The sequence below is a fragment of the Pinus tabuliformis genome, chromosome 8, assembly GCF_031772625.1.
Source record: "Pinus tabuliformis cultivar Carrire ecotype Pingquan chromosome 8, CPIR1, whole genome shotgun sequence".
NCBI classification, from domain to species: domain Eukaryota; kingdom Viridiplantae; phylum Streptophyta; class Pinopsida; order Pinales; family Pinaceae; genus Pinus; species Pinus tabuliformis.
Genome location: NC_142294.1, coordinates 549,457,990 through 549,478,692, shown reverse-complemented (window position 1 = coordinate 549,478,692; position 20,703 = coordinate 549,457,990).

Below are 20,703 nucleotides of genomic sequence, written 5' to 3'. Positions count from 1 at the left end.
AGCACCACATCTATAACATGTATACAACACCATATATACACAACCTCGTATGTACAATGTGTACACCGCACCATATGTACACAGCACCGTGTATGCAACATGCACACAACACCATATGTACACATCACCGCATATGAAACATTCATCTAACACCATATACACAATATGTACCACATATACATGTACAACATATACACAATAGTGGTATTGCACATCCAGAGACCACACACTGACTCTACCAAGAAACCTTGATTCTAGTGTCTTTCCACCATCCATGCTTGTCCAAGCATGACGTAGATCGCACTACTTTCATTGCACTATTGTATCCTTCATCATTACCTCGTAGATCTAATAGGCCTACTTTTCCCACATTATTCCTCATAACCAGGAACCTCTTCATGCCATTCACCTACATAAGCAATCATTCCTCCACAAGCATCATATCTGACAATCCTGTCAAACAATGGAATACATACATACATGTATACATATAAACATTAGCATAAAAAATCATGATCCCTAAAGACCCTATCAGTGAATGACATATATATATATATATATATATATATATATATATATATATATATATATATATATATATATATATATATATATATATATACATATATATAGCATAAACAATCATGATCCCTGATGACCCTGTCAGTCAACGGCATACATCCATACATATATACATATATAGACATCAACATAATCATAATCACATCACAATTACTTAATATCATAAGTGTTGGGTTGTGTTATATTCTTTCCACGTAGTTAATAGGGGGTTTGAAGGGCACCCGTAACCCCACTTTATGGGGTCCGGGGCAGCGCCCCGGAAAATTTTGGTTTTGGACCATATGTTAGGTTGGGCGGACCCACCTATGGTTTTGTGCATGATTTTCGCACATGTATTTTGGACGCGATGGTTTTCGGTCCATGGTATTGGACGCGATGGTTTTCGATCCATGGTATTGGATGCTTCGGCATGTATAAATATGTATTGTAACATTGAAAGGAACATAATGAAAAAATCAAGCTGGTAGTCCCGGTTTTGGGATCCAGGGAAAAATCTCTGTGCATATGTGTTTTATGGGTTATGCTCTCGCATTGTTTATTTTCTTTGTTTAAGAATTCGATTGCAGGTAATTTCTATACAGGGTTAAAACCTACATTTGGTATCACAGTTGTTTTGGCTTCAAGGGGACGCCTTTGTTGCTGAGGGGTTTCGCCCGGGCCTGTGGTAGACCCTGTTCAGTGGGAGATCTACGAGATCGATTCTGGTGGTGAAAGAAGATGGCGAGCAGTGGAAAGATAGAGATTGAAAAGTTCAATGGTCAGAATTTTGAGTTGTGGAAACTCAAGATGGAGGATCTGTTGGTGGATAAAGATCAGTGGATCGCGGTAGATCCGGGTACTAAACCATCGGGAGTGACTGATGAAGAATGGAAGAAGTTGGATCGGAAGGCAAAGAGCACAATACGATTGTGTGTCTCGGATTCAGTATTGCTGAATGTATCAGGGGAAGCTACGGCAAAGGCTTTGTGGGTCAAGTTAGGGACTTTGTACCAATCTAAGTCTCTAGTGAATAAACTGTTCCTGCGGAAAAAGCTGTATAACCTGAGGATGAAAGATGGAGACTCGGTGACAGAGCATCTGAATGCGTTTAATACTGTGGTAAGTCAGTTATTATCTGTTGATATTAAAATTTCAGATGAAGATAAGTGCATCAGTTTGTTGTGTTATCTACCAGATTCGTGGGATAGTCTGGTTATTGCAATAGGTAGCACTGCAACTGCTTTGCAGTTTGATGAAATAGTCTCAGCCTTGCTGACGGAGGAGATGAGACAGAAAAATATGGACAACCAGAATGGTGATGCCTTGTCTGTACGAGGACGGTCCCAGAACAGAAACAAAAATAATTCATCGAGTGGGAGATCTAAATCTAGAGGGAGATCTAAATCTCCAGGAAAACCTACAAAGGTGGTGTGGGGGAAATGCGGAAAGGAAGGGCACTTCAGAAGGGATTGTAAATCTATAAGGAAAGGGATCTGATGATGCTCCTTCTGCAAAGGCGAAAACCACCTCAGATGAAGGTGGGGATGTGTACTTGGCTTCTTCAAGTACACATGTAGATCATGAGGCATGGTTGATTGACTCAGGTGCATCCTTTCACTTCACTCCCCATAGAGAGTGGTTCTGCGAGTATGAGAAATACGATGGTGGTGATGTCTTCTTAGGAGATGATAGGAAGGCTAGAATCATTGGTCGGGGAAAAGTAAAGTTGAAGTTGCAAGGTGGAAGAGTTAGAACACTTCCGGGTGTTCTACATATTCCTGCATTGGCCAGAAATCTGATTTCTGTAAGCAAGTTGGATGATGCAGGTGTAAAGACGGTGTTCGAGAAATATACCTGCAAGATGGTTCGAGGAGCACTGATATTAATGTGGGGAGTTCAGATTGGAACTCTGTACAAGCTGCAAGGTAGCATTGTTTTTGATGGGTGCAATAGTTCTATGGTTCCTGAAAATGGAGTAGAGAATCTAGTGGTCTCTGGAGAGAAGACCATGTTGTGGCATCAAAGGCTTGGACATATTGGAGAGAAGGGCCTTCGAATACTTCATGGTAAAGGTATGGTAGAAGGTATGAATAATATCTCTCTGGATTTTGATTTCTGTGAAAATTGTGTATATGGGAAGCAGAATCGGGTGAGTTTCCCCTCTAGTGGTAAGAGGACGAAACAGATATTAGAGCTTGTGCACAGTGATGTGTTTGGACCTGTGAAGGTTCCATCACTGGGTAAGTCTGTGTACTATGTATCATTCATAGATGATTTCTCAAGGAATACATGGATATATTTTCTTAAGAAGAAATCTGAAGTCTTTGACAGGTTTAAAGAATTTAAGGCTCTGGTGGAAAATCAGACAGAGAAGAAGATAAAGGTGCTGAGGACAGATAATGGTGGAGAATTTTGCAGCAAGGAATTTGAAGAATTTTGTAAGAAGTGTGGTATAGCACGGCAGAAGACTACTCCATATACACCTCAGCAAAATGGAGTCGCAGAAAGAATGAACAAGACGTTGATGGAAAGGGCAAGAAGCATGCTTAGTGGTGCCGGGTTAGGACAGGAATTCTGGGCAGAGGCGGTGGATACTGCATGTTACCTGATCAACAGATCACCTTCATCAACGTTGGAGGATAACACTCCACAAGAAGTATGGACTGGTAAGAAACCCTCTCTTTCACATCTAAGGGTATTTGGATGTGATGCATATGTACATGTTCCAAAGGAGAAACGAACCAAGTTGGATAGTAAATCTGAAAAGTGCATCTTTATTGGGTATAAGGATGGTTTAAAGGGTTATAAGATTTGGAACCCAGTCACACGGAAGGTTGTGTACAGCCGAGATGTGTTGTTCAGAGAGGTAAAAGATGTTATTCAACATGAAGTCCAACCAAAGGAACCTGAGAAGATAGAGTTTGAGCCAAAGGAGGAAGAATCAGACTCTGCAGCAGAGGAGGAATCAGAAGATGAAGAGCCACAAACTCCGGCTGTGAGAAGATCAGTTCGAGAAAGAAGGCAGCCAGAAAGGTATAGTCCATCTGCTTTCAATTCAAATTTTGCTTTGTCTGTTACTGATAATGATCCCAGAACTGTGAAGGAAGCAGTGGATTCAGAGGATGGAAAACTCTGGAAAGAGGCCATGGTCGATGAAATGGCATCTTTGCGCAAAAATGAGGCTTGGGATCTGGTGGAGTTGTCGGCTAGAAGGAAACCCATTGGCAGCAAATGGGTGTTCAAGAAGAAGACAAATGCAGAAGGAAAGGTGGAGAAATACAAAGCTCGGTTGGTAGCAAAAGGTTATTCCCAGGTGCCGGGAATTGATTTTGGTGATATTTTTTCTCCTGTTGCCAAGGTAACTTCTATTAGATTACTTTTATCTGTTGCTGATGCTTTTGATTTTGAGGTAGAACAGATGGATGTGAAGACAGCATTTCTTCACGGGGATTTGGAAGAGGAAATCTACATGAAGCAACCTGAAGGCTTTGCGGTGAAGGGTAAGAAAGAACTGGTATGCAAGTTAAAGAAGTCTCTGTATGGGTTAAAACAGTCACCAAGGATGTGGTATCAGAAATTTGATACATTTATACGGGGACTTGGCTTCACCAGAAGCAAAGCAGATCATTGTGTGTATTTTAAATTAATTGGTGACCGTATTATTTATCTGGTCTTGTATGTGGATGATATGTTGCTGGTTGGAAATGACAAAGAAATTATCCAGGATTTGAAGACCCAATTGTCCTCCAAATTCGACATGAAAGATCTTGGTGCTTCAAACTATATTTTGGGCATGGAAATTAAAAGAGATCGGTCAAAGAGGAATCTCTGGTTAAACCAGAGGAAGTATGTCGAGACAATACTCCAGAGGTTTAATATGCAGGATAGTAAATCGGTGAAGGTTCCTATTCCTGTAGGTGTGAGGTTATCTGCTGAACAGTGTCCCAAGACACAAGAAGAGGAAGAGGACATGTCCCGTGTTCCATATGCAAGTGTAGTGGGTAGCCTGATGTATGCAATGGTCTATACTAGACCAAACATTGCACATGCAGTGGGAGTATTGAGCAGGTTTATGTCAAAACCTGGGAAGGAGCACTGGACAGCAGTGAAGCAGGTTTTCAGGTATTTGCGTGGCACTATTGATTATGGTTTGTGCTACCAAGGAAGACCAGGATTGGACAGAGTGTTGGATATTCATGGCTTTGTTGATGCAGACTGGGCTGGAGATCTGGATCAGAGAAGATCTACAAGTGGGTATGTGTTTAACCTATTTGGAGGTGCAGTCAGTTGGATGAGTAAGAAACAATCTGTAGTGGCACTATCAACTACAGAGGCAGAATACATGGCAGCCACTCATGCAAGCAAGGAAGCAGTTTGGTTGTAGAGATTGTGTTCAAGTATGGGGTTAGTACAGGGAGCTATAAGAATAGACTGTGACAGCCAAAGTGCAATTTTTTTGGCAAAGAACCCTGCTTATCATTCAAAGACAAAGCACATTGATGTTCAATATCACTTTGTGAGTGATATGATAGAAGACAGAAAGGTGTTGTTGGTAAAGGTGGACACTTTGAAGAATACTGCAGATGCATTGACAAAATCTGTGAGCTCTGAGAAGTTCTCTTGGTGTAGAGAAGCAATGGGAATCTCAAGGCTGAAAAATGACTAAGCTCTCCTGTGGCCCCCTGTGGAAAGAAAACAACAAGTGGGATATTGTTGGGTTGTGTTATATTCTTTCCACGTAGTTAATAGGGGGTTTGAAGGGCACCCGTAACCCCACTTTATGGGGTCCGGGGCAGCGCCCCAGAAAATTTTGGTTTTGGACCATATGTTAGGTTGGGCGGACCCACCTATGGTTTTGTGCATGATTTTCACACATGTTTTTTGGACGCGGTGGTTTTCGGTCCATGGTATTGGATGCTTCGGCATGTATAAATATGTATTGTAACATTGAAAGGAACATAATGAAAAAATCAAGCTGGTAGTCCTGGTTTTGGGATCCAGGGAAAAATCTCTGTGCATATGTGTTTTATGGGTTATGCTCTCGCATTGTTTATTTTCTTTGTTTAAGAATTCGTATGCAGGTAATTTCTGTACAGGGTTAAAACCTACAATAAGGTCAAAGTTAAGAGAACTCCCTTTATCTTTTCACAACATGCACAACATTGAGAACAACAGTTCTCAATTTAGCCAAGGCAACTGACGCCTCAAATCCATTTACCTTACCTTTCTTGTTACCTTTCTCATGACTATCCTACCACCGTCCATTTATCCCAATGGACCCAACTAGTACAACTTACTGTCACACTATTGCCTTTAGCTGCCCTTTACATGCACTGAGCTTAATCCGGGTCTTACATTACTTGTTGAGTACCACACAACTCTCTCTGAGCTCCATTAACTTCCTCCTTCCCAACCAATTCCAAATACCCTCGAAACATAAAAGGAAAGAACTAACCAAGAAGAAAACCATGAAAAACCAATTAGCAATACGACACCACAAGAAAAGTGGCATGGCCATGCACCAGACATAAATGAAGCTAATAATCAAGTGAAAACAAATCACAAAATACTGAAAGCACAAAACTCCCAACAAACACCATGACTCAATCCCCATGGGTTCCCAATGCCTCCAAGGGAAAACTCAACCGAATCCTTCTTCAAGATTTCACGGTAGTCTCTTTTGCCATGCAATCCCTTGCATCAAACTTCCATAAACACAAAATTTTCAATGCATTAATAAATATAACAATATATCAGTTACCTTACCTTGTTGTGCCAAGCACACTACCATGTAACTGAACACATACATATATCATCTCTCAAGGGACTCCAATTCTCTTAACAAATCTAGCCATAACTCAAAGTCAGTTGTTATACCTATCAAATACATGTTCACGAATATAGTACATATCCACAGAATGTCAGACAAAATCAAGGTTAAGAAGACTTCCTGTATGCAAGCACTCATTCATTTCGAATTGTGGTTTCCAAACATAGCCAAAGGAATTCTCGCCCAATTCCTTTCTTTTACCTTTTCCTTGCTGCAATTGAGTCTTATTATATACTATCACATCACCCAACTATTAATTATATAAAAAATCATATGTTACCTTGTCATGCTAATACTAAGCATGTTTCCCTGCAACTACTCACACATGTAAGTCACATGTTCCAAAGATCAAGACATCATGTCTATTAAATCGAAATCAACCTTTGTCAAGTCTAACAACCATGTCATAATCAATAGTCAAATCACAGTCATTATTCATACTAATATAACTAGCACTCACTTACACTCAAGTACATACCAGCTATCTTAGCACATATAATGTTAGTACAACTGTCTCAAAACAAGATCATGCATCCATGCAATCTATAGAAACATTATCATATCATACAATTAATCAAACATTCCAACAACAGATAGATGACATAATAGACACTAAACACTCAAACACCAAATAGACAACATGATCAAACTGATACATCAATGTATCTCAGGGGAGGCTATCACATCTGCACAAGTCAGTGCAAATTAGTATGACACATTACAAGTATATAACTCATATTTGATATCATAACCCTAAGCATCTGCAAATGCCAATCCAGATTATCACGATACACATATTGGTGTCTTATGTACAATGACCATAATCATCATGCATATGACCACAATGCATATAACAACAAGTTAACTACCATGCATGACTGACTAACACATGTGCATATGACCGCACTAATTAACTAACATCTATCAAGCACATAAACATAACAAAAAAAGAATGATAGGCATGTACATAACCACAATGCATATAAAAACCATTAATCATCATACCCATATGCCAAGCATACAAACCTATATGACTATCTTCTCTTACCCTGAGGTTCGGTGTTGCAACCTCGCTCTGATGATCTGCATCTCATGCTCTATCTCAGCCAACACATTAGCATCATGATGAAACAATTTGCAACAGTGACTATCACAATTCATGCATAACAACTCATACATGACTAACATGCATGCATGAAAAACACATTTCGTCCATCCAGTCCAAGAGTTTGAACCTGGGAACTCTGATACCACACTGGAGTATCAGATATCACCCAAAGAGAATGGAAACTTGCTCTGATGCCACCCTATAACACCCTCCTCCCACATTTACCCAAGTTCACCAGTCTACCAGGGTAAACATGTGATGAGTAGTTACTAGGATATGACCCGACCTCCTAGATCACCTTAAGGAAATGGAGTCGAAAAAATGAAACCTTACTAGCCTTCCTCAGGAGCTATAGTACCCTCAAGAGCTAAACAACCCCTTCAGGTGCCCAAACCTCAAGGCGGGTTGCTTTTTCAATGACTTAGACTCCTAGTCGTAGGCATAACACTGAACAAATTTCGACTATAGGCCTTGAGTTGCATGCATAAGCCTGCAAGGTAGTGACTGCAGTCTCATTTTCCCAGTTTTGTGCCTGCCACCGCAGAATTGTGCCACCTTTTTAGGGCTTGACTCCATATCACTGCCCAAAACTTAATGATACTTTACATAATGATAAGTAAATCAATGACAAACATAAATATACAAATTTGAACCATAGACATGACCTACCCAGGCCTAACCATGATGGACATTTCATCAAAAAACATTGTGAATGTAATATACAGGTCATGAATGCATATCTGAACATGGGGATTTGATACTTATATGAGAATCATGAAGAAGGTCTAATGCCTTCTCAGTATAGTTGTAATAACATATATTAGTTCATGCTTTCAATAATCATTCATTTACCAATCAAAACATGATGAGCCATAACTAGAATCTGTCATAAAACCATGCTTATAACCATAATCATAACAATGATAGAACAACCATCAAATCCGCATCATAACAAATACATTTACTCAAAAAATAGAAGAGGAAATTAGTTCTTATTAATATATGAAAAATCCAACCAAGTCAACGACTTCCATGTGCCACCCGACCATATATTGGGCTTAATGTTGTTGGGAAAAGTATCCAATTCGGAATGCCCCTATCCCACTCTAAGGTGTGATAGTGCCTTAGCAACAAACGAAGTAAACTAATTGAGTATTCTTCTTTATGAAATGTAAATGAGGAAGAAGGATCTAACTAACCTGTGTCTTCCGCTAGTTTGTTGATCCAAATCACTCCTCTCTTCAGTAGCTCCCAGCTTCCTGCTCCTTCACCGGCCCAGCTTCACCGAATTCCTGCAAGATCACAAGAGAGAGAAACTACACGAAGATACAGATATACATTCATAAAAAGCTCAAGATCAGATTAAGCTAAACATGTAAGCATAACAAAACATCATTGGTACACAGCATGTAGGAGAAACTCAAATAGTTTATTGATAAGATAATAAAGTCCAAGAGGAGATACAACCAAGTGAGCTCCGATCCAGCATCTACCTCCCAGCAAAGGAATCCCTTCCTCTCCTCCAACAAAGCATAAATCACCCAATGTGCTAATCTCAATCTCAAACCAACAGCAATTCTCTGCAAAGTATAAAATTCCAGCCTCCTGAACCTCTGGGTGAGAGATCCATATATAGATGTAAGCAGAGAGGATGAGTCAGCTTATGTTTTGACTTGTGGCTTCTCTATGTCAGTTCTTGCTTCCACTTGGAGGTTGAGAACCTCTTACTCATCACTAGTCGAATTCATTGAGGCAAGTGTCATTGGAGAAGATTCTAGAAGCTTCAAGGTCTTTCCACCTCGTTGAATGAGCTTGCCATTTGTCATTTCCCGCTCAGCGCACCCTGGTAGTGCTTCCACCTGCGTTGCAGTGCACCTAGCCAGTGTAGACTCTGCATTTCAACACAGGCAGCTAGTGGAGCCTCTGAATTGATCCTGAATTGACTATTTCTGAGTGGTTTTTGGTGGAGAACTTCTGGGAGAAGCTGTCATTGGTTGACCTTGTTCCTTTAGGAGCTGTAACAACATCTTTAGGGACTTTGGATCCCTTGAATTATGGACATTTCATGCTTATAGCTGTAAGGCACAAAAATGTCTATAACAGTTGCCCCCTAAAGTATGAGGCCGTTTATCGGGTGAAATGCTTTATTAGGAGGATCCGAAGTTCATTCAATGCTGGGAGGAGACCTGTAATAAGATACAATACAATACCTTATTTTTCATACTGTTTTCATGATCTAGCTGAGGCGGGCATTCCCATGCTCAGCTGATGATAGACTGATGATCCTGCTGAAATCATCATCCTTTGGTAGGATGATTGTCTGTGCTGCAATGCTGTACATGTCAATGTCTTTATTTTTCCTGAATATATATCGCAGCCCGGATGGATGAAACTAGATCCGGGGTCTTCAAACTCATTCGATCTTCACTCTAAGTACAAGTCGATCCATGTGAGAAATGTTCTGAAGTCGAACATGGAAAGACATCGCTTGATTACCAGTCAATGAGGTAAACCGTTAACAAGCGCGAGAGGAATCACCGATAATGATAATGACCCTCAAGGTACTGCAGTACAATTCACGTGGTGTGAATAAAGGACTTGGCGTCGAACACCACGCAAAATCTTTTGGTCGAAGGTCATTGATGTATACCTGTCGCCGGAAGTGAGAAACTTGCCATTGAGGCATGCAAGCTTCAAAGTACTGAAGGGGTTGTTCCTAGATCAACTTCTTGGATAATGAGCTGATGTCGACAAGAAGCGATCCGTCAAAGGAGGGCCTTAATGTATCCCACATCAGTGACACGGAACGGAGCAAATGATTTTGATGGAGGTGAAAACGATCTGATGATATATGGTTCAGGGTGGCGGTCATGAAAGAATGAAGGATAATGTATGGTAGTGGATGGGACGGATTGGTAGCATTTACCCCAAAGGTGGATGGTATGGCGAGACCATGGCGATGTGACCGGTGAATGAAACAACCCAACCCGACTCAGGCACGAAGTGGAAGTGTCATGTTCAAGAGCGACTTGCTACCAATAAAGTTCTTTGAGTTTCTTCCCAATTTTTCCCCAGTCATTGCTGACCAGTACCTCTTTATTTTTGTCAAGCTTGAGGAGGATAACATATGCTTGTTCTATAATTTGCCCTTCGGGCAAACCCATCGCTATGTTTTAACGAGCCTAGCGATAGTGAAACTCGTTCTCGTCTAAAGACAAGTTTGTCACTATTTAATGTTTTTAACGAGTCTAACGACAAAGATAACTCGGTCCTTTTCATTTTTAGAGAGTCTAAAAAGGTACGTAAAGTCAACTCCGAAAGTCCTTTTTCGTCATCTAATCCCTTAAGTCCGAAAAAGTATAAAACAATACAGAAGGGATGAATTTTCGATAGTTTTACGAGCCGAACAAAACAAGCGCTCGATCTTTTTGTGCAATAATCCCTCAGGTCCAAAAAGATTAAAATCTAGAGGAGGGATAGCACTTCCGGTCGCTTTAACGAGCTGGAAGGCCAAAACTCGGCAATCTTTTCATGTTTTACGAGTCAGATGAAAAGAGCTTAAAGAAGACTCGTCTTTTGAGGAACGAGTGATAAAATGGGTAGCAGCTGATTCCAGGTAAGGGTTGGAATTTTCCAATCACGACAGTGTCACAAGGATGGCTAGTGAAATCACTCTTCGCAGCTGTTCCTCAAAATGGGTAAACAATCATATGGAGGTGAACGATCGGCCAAATGAAAAAGTGGAGGTGACGGTGCAAACACGACCAAGGCTTTAATGGTTGATAATGTTACATTCACGGTGGTTATTTACCGGAGGGTAGTTCATTTTTTAACGAGCTTAAACGCGGAAAAACACTGCTCGGTCTTATGTTTATTTTTTAACGAGCATGAACTATGTGCTAAAACTGCTCGATCTTATGTTTATTTTTTAACGAGCATGAACTATGTGCTAAAACTGCTCGATCTTATGTTTATTTTTTAACGAGCATGAACTATGTGCTAAAACTGCTCGATAACATGGTCTAGTTTTGATTTTTTACCATAAATAGCTTTGCCTTTTCAAAGATAGTACTGTACCCTCAATTGCTGCATCAAACTAGTTAGAAATGAATAACATTTGCTTGAAAATGAGATTAAAACACTAATATTTCACTTTGAACTACGTAAAAAGCTATTAAAAAGTGTTTTTACCTCTCATTTTACCATTTCATTTGAACTTGGTTTGTTGGAGCTTTGGAGGTGCCTCTTCCCCCTTGATTTTCATCAGCTGATTTCGGGAGATTCTGTGGACGATTCTCGGCGCCGTCTGGACCAGGTAGGAGCTAAACCTGAGCTCTTTCATTTCATGGTTTTCTTTTTGCATTCTGTGCTTGATTTCCTGTTTTTCTGAGCCCCTGGGGTTTGATGGGGTCGCTCTGCCATCAGCACACCTTGTGCACTCGAAATCTGCGTTGAATGTCAAGTAGCATGAAGGCAGTTTGACCTTCAACGCAGGTGGAACACTGTGTAGGTGCGCTGAGCGCAGAAAAGGATTTTATTGCACAGTTTTTTATGAAAATTTTTGCCTGTTTCTCATCAAAACCAGGATCTAACTCATCTCATGTTTGTTTTTCAGAGATATTGGAGAAAAATGACCCTTACATGGCGAGAACGAGAACATGAAGAAGAGGACATGATTGCCCTACATGATCCGGTTACGGTGAATGCGCTGCGGAACTGTGGCTTGTTGAAGTTCTTCCGCATCTCTAGCATGAGACAGCAGATCAGCCTACTGCAATATTTGCTCGATGCTTGGGATCTTATCAACCAACTATTCTAGATTAGGGGCAAATCTATCCCCTTGACTGTAGTAGACATTTACTTCTTGACTGGCTTGTCAAGGCGGGGTGCCCCTATCTCTTTGTCAGGTTCGGCCCGAGGGAGTGACTCTGTGAGAGATTATGTCCGCCAGTATTGCAGGGAAGGATCTCAGCCGAGTAAAGACGGCAAGATCGTTATCCGTGAGGTTGCTGACAGGTCCCTTAGGTCTATCCTGTACACTATTGGTAGGATGGCTGGTAGTGCGTCTCTTCATGTGGCCAACATATCTTATATGCAGCATGCCTTGGAGTGCCTCCAACCGAAAATATTCAACTGGTGCGATGCAGTACTTCTTCAGATAAAAAGTCAGTTGACCAAGGTAAAGGACGGGAGGCTGAAGAACTTTGGGTTTGGTTCTATTTTGACCGCCTTTGCTTTGGAGAAGATACCACTGATGTAGCCACAGCACATTGCACTCGACTTGCCTTCTCCTACTGAACCACGCATGCAGAGATGGGTTGACCACATGTCTAGGCATGCTGGTCAATCTCAGATTTCTTTTTCTGATACCTTCTTCAGGTGGTTTGAGCGTCAGGAGATGGTCTATTCCGAGTATCCATATGTTGGCATGGACTTCCGGGGTGATCCGAATTTAGTACTGCCGGACGGCGAGCAGTGGGGTGCTATTGGTAAAATATTCGACCATATCACTGTTTACTGTTTTTATTCATAATGTCCATGTGCTTTATTCTATCAAGACTTTAATCAAACTCATGTGTGCGTGCAGATGTTGGTCCTTCTCGTCCAGCAGTTCGCCCGAGAGCGCCAGCCGCTGCCCCAGCAGGAGAGGCTGCCGGGAGGGTTATTCTTCGTGACCTTGATGTAGCCAAGACCCTCACAGCTGTGCAGGAGCAGGTTGAGAGTCTTACTCTCGGCATTCCAGACGTGAGGATCGACGAGTTACCTTTACAGTTGCAGCGGCATACTACTGGCGTGCCTAGACGATGGACTCGTCTCTTACGCATGATCGCACAGGCCGTGACGTGCTGTCATGAGCATCACTAGACTAGGGTGCGCCCTAGAATTTTGAGTTTTTGGGTCATGTGACCGATTTTGTCTTGGTTACAGAACATTATATGTAAACCATAAACAGCTATATATATATATATATATATATATATATATATATATATATATATATATATATATATTTTGATTTTCGGAGTTTTATTCTGGTTGAGTTATGTGATCCACATGTACAACATTGATGATGTGTTTCTTTTATAAATGTCGCAAATGTCTATCTAACACATAGTTTGCTAATGAGTCGGTTAATGTGTTTAAGTTTCTGGAAATATGCTGGTATTGAATTAAATCAAACTGTCTTTCCAAAATCTTAACCCTTAGAAACATGCGATAAATGGCTGGATTTCGGACGGAATATATACCATTGAGTTGTAGTATTACAAGTTGTGAGTCTAGCCTGACGATTAGTCGGCGTATACCATGGGTGATGGCATCAGAGAGTAGTTCTATCAACGCGCTATACTCAGCGATGTTATTCGTTGATTGCCCAATACATACACCTCTTACTAACTCACCGCTTGGATCAAAAATGGCCCAGGCTGTGGAGGACAGGTTCCGCGAACTACGACTCGCTCCGTCGGCATATCCAACACATCTCTCCAAAAGGTTTGACATCTGCAATAAATGTAAAAAGGTGGATTACTCGACCAAAACAAACACTTTAGCGAAAACAAAATACAACAAAAGCATACCGGTTACTATTTAAGCATAGTAACGCTTGAGGTACAACCCATTACGGGGTTGCGCCAGTGGAATTCCGTCATAATCCATTAACTCGTAGGCTCCTTTCGCTAACACTCGTTTAACAATATAGGGGCCCATCCATAAAGAATTAAATTTACCTGCTCCCAATTTATCGGATTCTTGGTCGTAAAGCAAGACCAAGTCACCTTCTGAGAAGACACGGGGTTTGACATTTTTGTCGAACTGCGCCTTGACTCGTTTCTTATGGGCTTCGTTAGCCAAAGCGGCATCACGAAGGGTTTCATCCAATTGGATTAATTCCAAGAAACGGGCCTCTTCTTCTGAAGTTCCGGGGAGGAGATCAATTGCGAGTTTAAGAGACGAGATTTCACACTGGACTGGTAAGACTGCTTCCAGGCCATATACCAGTTGGAAAGGCGTGAACCCGGTCGCATTCCTTACCGATGTTCGGTAAGCCCACAAGGCTGAGTACAGGATTAGGTGCCACCTTCTTTTGTGAACTCCGATCATCCTTTGCAACATACGCTTCAGGACTTTGTTGATTGCTTCAACTTGTCCGTTGGCTTGCGGATAATACGGGGTAGAGCTGTCGTGAGATAGCCCTAGCTTGGCAGCTAATTCAACCATCATGTGATTGCGAAAATGCGATCCATGATCTGTAACTATAGCCTGTGGTATGCCGAATCTGGCGACTACATGATTTAAAAAGAAAAGGGCAGTTGTTTCACCAGTGTTATCTAATGTAGGCATCGCCTCGGCCCATTTGGTAAAATAGTCAACGGCGACTATAATATACCCATGCCCCCCGGTCGAGGTGGGGTTACATGTCATGAAATCGATGCCCCATTTGGCGAAAGGCCCAACAGCAACTATTGGCTGTAAAGGTGCGGGTGGTCTTCTGGTTTTGCTATCAAAAATTTGACAAGCATGGCAACTTCTGACTGCGGTTATGCAATCTTTGAACATGGTTGGCCAGAAGTATCCTGCTCGTAAGATTTTTTGTGCTGTAGCATATCCAGATTGATGCCCCCCACACGCGCCTGAATGACACTCATTCAGGGCTTTTTCAGCCTCCTCATGGGTGAGGCACCTTCTCAGAACTGTATCGATACCACGACGGTAAAGCGTATCACCGACGATCATGTAGTCTTTTGCTTGGTATCGTATACGTTTTTGTTCTGAGTGAGAGGTGTCAGGCCTGAACTTTTGGGTTTGGAGATATATTATTATATCTCCATACCACTCATTTCTTGTAGATATCAGAAACAAATTCTCGTCCACGATTGATTCTTCGGATGTTTCATCGTTGGACGACGATGGGAGATCGCACAATAATTCTGCGAAAACTAGAGCTTTCTTTGATTTAGATTTTACAAATTCCAGATCAAATTCTTGAAGGATTGCTATCCATTTTGAATATTTTCCCCCCAGCAACTGTCGCGACAATATATAAGTCATGGGGTTGCAATCAGACAAAATGGTAGTTTTCCGAAAGAGGACATAGTGTCGAAACCTTTGTATCGCTTGAACAGCTGCAAGCGCTAGTTTTTCAACATAAGAATATTTACTTTCTGTATCATTTAAGTTTCTACTTAAATAATATATAGGGTGTTCGATTCCATCGACTTCTTGAACTAAAACCATTGCGATGGTCGTATCTGCTGCAGCCAGATACAGGTTAAAGTCTCTTTGATAATCGGGTGCGTACATTAATGATGCTTTTATTAAGGAATCCTTTAAAGCATCAAAGGAAGCTTGCGCAACCTGATCCCAGATGAAGGGTACCTCCTTTTTCAAAAGACGTGTATAACCTTTAGCAAGTTCGGCGTAATTTGGAATGAACCTCCTCAGAAAGTTTGCTTTCCCTTGGAGTTTCTGAATCTGAAGCAAATTTGAAGGTGGAGGCAAATTGATGATTGCCTGGACCTTGCAAGGGTCGAGACGAATCCCATCCTTTGAGACTACAAAGCCAAGTAAATGACCAGAACTGACGCAAAATACACATTTGTGTGGATTGAGTCGTATCTTGTAGTGTCGGCAACGTAGAAATATCGCTCTTAAATGCTGCGGATGATCAGTCCGCTTTCGCGAATGAGCCGGAAGGTCGTCGAGGTATGGTTGAACGATGTTCTTGATGTCATGGAAGGCATAATTCATTGCCCTCTGAAACGTCGCCCATGCGTTCTTTAAACCAAAGGGTAATTTTCGATATGCGAATGTGCCCCACGGACAAATGAATGCAGTCTTTGACTGGTCCTGTGGGCGGATATTTATTTGATTATACCCGGAAAATCCATCCATGAATGAAAAGATTTCACATCCGGCGCATTCATCAATTATCTGGTCGATGAAGGGTGTAGGGTAGTTGTCTTTTGGACAAGCTTGGTTTACATCCCTATAATCGACACACACTCTAATTGTCCCTTGTTTCTTCATAACAGGGACAATATTCGATACCCAATCGGTTAGAGGAACCGGGTAGATGAAACCAGCATGGAGAAGTTTTTCAACTTCTGCCTTAATGGCAGCGGCTTTCTTGGGGTGCACCTGCCTGAGCCGTTGTCTTACCGGTTTGACATCTGGATACATCTTAATTTCGTGTTCAACGATACTCGAGTCGATGCCTGGCATTTCATCATATGACCAAGCAAAGACATCTCTGAACTCGCGAAAAAGAGCGTTATATATTTCCAGTTCTGAAGGAGAACAACCTTTGCCGACATAAATATTCTCTACAACATTTGTTTTAGTCGAGATATTTATGGCTATGGTCTCTTCAATATTGGATAAGTTTCGCTCGGAATCCACCGTATTTACAGTATTTGATAGGAATTCAAAAACTGTAGGGTGATAAAGGTCATCTTGAGTATCTTCTTCATAATCTGGAAGAAGGGAACGATGGTGGAAATCATTCCATGGTGCCCCTTCAATCAACATTGATTGTAGAATTCCTTCGTCGGTTCCATGCACTCTCGACCAAGGATCTAAAGGGGTACCATATTCCCTAGACCTATCTACCCAAACGCTTGATGAGCGTTGATTTGGGTTCGCCTCCCATGCCAGAAACATTGATTGCTACAATATTTCTATTGGGCTTGGGGGTAAAACCATTGCATGATCCATGTCGATATCGTCTTCTGAGATCTTTGTGGAAGATATCATATTGCAGGTACCTATCGACGCTACTTCCGCCAAGTCGATTGGAGGTGGAAGAGCGAAAGTTCCCATTAGTATAGGATCTTTTAGTAGGCCTACTCCGATATTCTGAAGCGAATGGGGGCTTCCATGGATCATGGGAATGCTTCCTGTAACTTGTGAACCATTAGGGAGGAAGTTTTGTTGGTCGACGATCGTAATCCCCCCTTGAAAGGGGAATGCAATCTTTCTAAAATAGGTCGACACAACAGCTGCCATGGCGTAGATCCACGGTCTTCCTAGTAGGATGTTGTAATCAAGATTCCCATCGATGACTTCAACATCTATTTCTACTGTTTTTCCCCCTAGTTCAACCTTCAAGTTATTTAGGATACCGTATGGGGTATATGTCCTTCCATCGAATGCTTTTAATGTTGTCGAGGATCGCGACAAGGTTGGAGATCCTAAAGTTTTCCAGCAACTCATCGACATAATACATGTAGATGCCCCCTCATCAATAATTGTTCGATGAACAGTTTTGTTGAGGGCTTTCACTTGGATAAGGAAAGCTAGTTGAGCTGGTAACTGAGGATCGTATCCTTTGTGGTCAAAGGATACAAGATTGGAATCCTTAGGATCAACCCCACCAATGGCTGATAACAAAGCCTGCCTTTGGGATGGGCAATTTTTTAGTACTTCAAGAGTCGACATAGCGGATGGCGATTGGGCCAAATCTTCCACTATGTTATAATGTTGCGCTGCTCTGGCGCGAGGATTAAATGTCGACTTGTGTACTACTCCCTTTGGCGGTTTTATTGTTAATTCAGGTATGATGGGTGGTACAACTTCTGTCGAAGTTGTTGTCGAACTGCTTGGTTGATCTTTTTCCTTGCCGTTCGACAGCTGTGGATTCCCGTAATATTTGTTCCTTGTTGAAATCAAAGCATCATTTTGTTGCTTGGAAATCGACAACATAAGCACTTGCGACGGGGAAGCATTTCCATTATCAACCAGATTTGTGCCTGGATTTGGAAACGGGTCAGTTAACACAGCTGAGGTTTGCGAACTCTTAAAGAATCTTTTAAGCTCAGCTTTGTATGGACATTCTTTCGTCCAGTGATTCTCATCACATATCTGACACCTGAAGGGGGGTGGTTTCCTATCTCCAGGAGGGTTTGAAGAAGTTTTTTCAGGAGATGACTCTCCTTGTTTCTTCTTCTTCCCTTTGTTTTGTTTCTTCTTGCTTCCTGGTTGTTTGGTTTCTTTGCCTTTATCTGCTGATACGGCATTTACTTCCGAAGCAAGAATTTCGTCTTTTGCATTTTGATCTGAAATCTTACGGGCCTTCTTGGAGTTGGCCTTTGTTGATTTCGCGTTTGTCGTGCCAATCACGCCATCACCGGCATGAGAGTCATTGTTTGATTTAGGAGGAGGAGGAATTGAGAATTCCGGTCTAGGGGCGTCAGGTATTTTGTCATAGAGCGTGCCAGACTGAGTATAGACCAAGTCTAGATATTGCGCACGAGCGATAACTTGCTCTTCCGTTACGACTCCCCCCTTCGCCACATCTTCCGTTATGGCAGGAAGTAACGACTTGATAAACCATTCAGCTAATAGCTGATCGGGAACATACATTTTTACCATCCTACGACGACGTCGCCACTCATGTATATGATCAGATATGTGAGTGGCCGTTGTCTGTTTGAAGTTGGTTAGGATTTCCGTTCCCGTCTCATACCTTATCGGTAATTGAAAATGAGTTAAGAAAGTCGTGGCTAAGGTGCTGAAATTGTCGAACGAAGCTCTAGGCAATTCAATATACCATTTTGCCGTTGGACCCGTTAATGTCCTCTGAAAAAGGCGAAGCCTTATCGAATCATCGTTTAGGGTGTTTGATGAACACCATAGATGAAATGTCATCACGTGATTCGATGGGTCCTCACCTGGATTTCCATTAAATTTAGGAATATCTGAAGGAAGTTTGTGAGGAATCGCTGGCCACCAAGGGGCGTAAGCAATTGGATCGTTTGTTAACCGGTGTAAATCGGGTAACTCTAAAGTTGCCACGAACAGTAACTGTTGATTCAGGTTAGGTGAAGCATACCCAGGATACGATGGAATTGCCTGAGCAGTTGGCCTTTGCATACCAGCATAATGTAATTGATGCTGGTATGATTGATACGGTTGGTGGACATGACCACCGTAAAGTGGTTGATTTTGACCGTTTTGAATGTACGGTTGTCCACTGTTCGCAAAGATCTGCTGCTCAGAACCTTGGTATACCTGTTGGAATTGTGGTTGTTGATATTGCACCAGCCACGGTTGCGAAGCCATGTTCTGTTGCGCTATATTAACCGTTGGACCAAGGTGTGGGGTAATTGTACCCGTTTGGACCTGTGTCGCCCCACCAGTCGGCGATTGTGGTTGAGTCACAGGGTCAAGGGGCTGTTGCATTACGACCTGAGAGATCTGAGGTTGACATACAACAGGCAACGTTTGAACTTGCGATACTGTCACAATAGCTGGTGTAGTCGGGATGCTCGACATAGGTACACATTGTTGCATAGAATACACAACCCTTGGTTGTTGGGGTAGTATAGGTACCCAACCACTAGATGTAACTCCAGTATAACCTGAGTACTGTTGTGAACTCCCGTATGGATATCCTCCCGGAGGGGGTAATGAAAGGGCATACTGCCCCCCATACGGTGGCAATCTGGAACTCAAGGGGATTGTTTGCCCTTGGGGACTAGATTGCCCAAATTGACCTCCAAATGGATCAATTTGGCAAGTCTCAACATAAGAGTTGTCAGATATTATTCCGGAGGAACAAACAGGAATGGACCACACTGTCGAAATAGTCCCTGGGTGGACTCCTTCTAGCGGTTGTGAGCTAGTCGGGACAGATGGTATGCCGGCAAACATTGTCGGAGTGACGACAGGGAGTTCTGCTGTCGCTGTGTCATTCGACACAGTCCTAGATGTTGACGGTTGTTCAAACATTTTGAGTCTATCCAAAATATTACCTAGCGATTCTACAGGAACTTCCACTGGTGGTAGACTAACTTCTGATGTCGAAGGAAATAGAGTGACCCCGACTCCAAAATGTGTTGGAGTACTTGCTTGCGGATCTTCTACAATTTCCTCTATCGCAATCAAACCAGGTGGAAGGGGAAGACCGTCAGGTCCGTAAAATATTTCTGGTGCCGAAGAAGGGGTTGAATCAACAGCGACAGATGTTTGAGGAACAAGACTCTCTGGACCGGTTACAGATGGAACTGGTTCAGTAACACAAGTGTTTTCTCTCATACTAGGATCAGTATCACTGTCCCTCTGTGGCTGTTGAACTTCTTCTGTAGAGGCAGGGTTTCCAGAAATGTTTGGAGTAACCGGAATCTCGGATGTTGTTGGAACACTTGTTCTAACTTTGATAGGAGATTTCGAACCGGTTAAACGAGTTCGCTTTGTCCGTACTGTT